Source organism: Myotis davidii, unplaced genomic scaffold, assembly GCF_000327345.1.
Source record: "Myotis davidii unplaced genomic scaffold, ASM32734v1 scaffold339, whole genome shotgun sequence".
Lineage (NCBI taxonomy): Eukaryota > Metazoa > Chordata > Mammalia > Chiroptera > Vespertilionidae > Myotis > Myotis davidii.
This window is the reverse complement of record NW_006290778.1, coordinates 2,071,217-2,072,693: the sequence shown is the minus strand read 5'-3', so window position 1 is coordinate 2,072,693 and position 1,477 is coordinate 2,071,217. Positions and strand designations below refer to the sequence as shown.

At 44.5% G+C, this 1,477-nt stretch overlaps 1 protein-coding gene across 1 annotated transcript in view; it reads left to right on the top strand.

Moving 5' to 3' along the window:
- Positions 1–1,477, top strand: part of DNAH6 (dynein, axonemal, heavy chain 6) — a 219,792-nt gene that overhangs the window by 59,826 nt on the left and 158,489 nt on the right. The window lies entirely within an intron of this gene.

Genomic DNA, 1,477 nt, shown 5'->3' with positions numbered 1-1,477 from the left:
ATATTAATGAGCCCTGGCTAGTGAGGCTCAATTGGTTGGAGCATCATCCTGTATACCAAAAGGTTGCAGGTTCTATTCCTAGTCAGGGCACATACCTAGGTTACAGGTTCAATCTCCCGTCAGGGTGCTAGAGGAAGGCAGCTGATCAATGTTTCTCTCTTACATCGATGTTTCTCTCTCTCCTCTCTCCCTCCCTTTCACTCTCTCTAAAATCAATAAACATAGGGTAGGTAATTGTCCTTTTTTCTATTGTGAGGAAGCTGAATCTCAGGAAGATTAAGTGACATGTGGGTTTAAAGACTAACCCTAGGTCTTCAAACACTCTGTCTGGTGTGCTCTTTATACATGTCAAACTCCCACTATATTCAGGAGAAGAGAGGACATGGATGAAGGCAGGAGTCAACACTCTTGGTCTCCAGGATGCACTCAGGAGCTCAATCTGACCCACGTGGAGGAAGTAATTGGAAATAAGCTAAACTTGAGAGGGTACAGGATTTTGAAAAGCAAGCAGAGTAGTTTAGCACCGTATGACTGTTAGGAAGGATTGTGTTTGACCAGTAGCCTGATAAAAGTGTATTCAAGGATAACCAGGCTTCCACTGGTTTCAGGTGGATGGGGAAGGGGGGAAATGGAGGCAGGAAGATCATCAAAACCCAACTGCAGCACATGGCAGGTGCAAGCTGGCAAAGGCCCTGGGCATGATGTGTGAGCAGGTTGGTAGAGGTGGTGGAACGAGGAACAGGGAAAACTTGAGCTATGCTTGATCTCTTGTGTCTAAAGCATTTATTGTTAATATCCTCAAGATGCTTTCCTTTGTGGAGAACCCTTAGACCGAGCCCAATTTCAAATCAACCTGACTCTAGAATCTAGTCCATTCCAGATGAGATCCTCTACTGCAATTATGCTATTTGCACCTGCCATCTCCTAATAGGAGCTGGGAACATATTTACATATTTAATTGTTACTTTAAAACATTTAACTATTACTTATTAGTTTTTTATTACAAGAATCTATATATTTAAAAGCCTAAGAGACCATTAGGACTGGACAACCAGATGACTGGCCAGTAGCTATGACACACACTGACCACCAGCGGGCAGATGCTCAATGCAGGAGCTGCCCCCTGGTGGTCAGTGCAGTCCCACAGCCAACCTCCCATGGCCAGCCAACCTCCCACAGCCCCTCCCCCTGGCCAGTCGGGCCCCATGGCCCTGATCAGGACTGGGCCAGACGGTCTCGAGGCCTTGATCGGCCCTGATCGCTGGTGGGGCCGTGGGACCCCACCTGTGCACGAATTCATGCACCAGGCCTCTAGTAAAATATAAAGAACTATGAGTTAACATGTTAAAGTTGCACAAAGAAGCTTACATAGGAATAACATAAATACATATGTATATTTATTAATGCAATGGTTTTTAATATATTTCACAACAACCCTTCAAAATCTAATCTAATGTGTTGCTTTATGTGAATTATT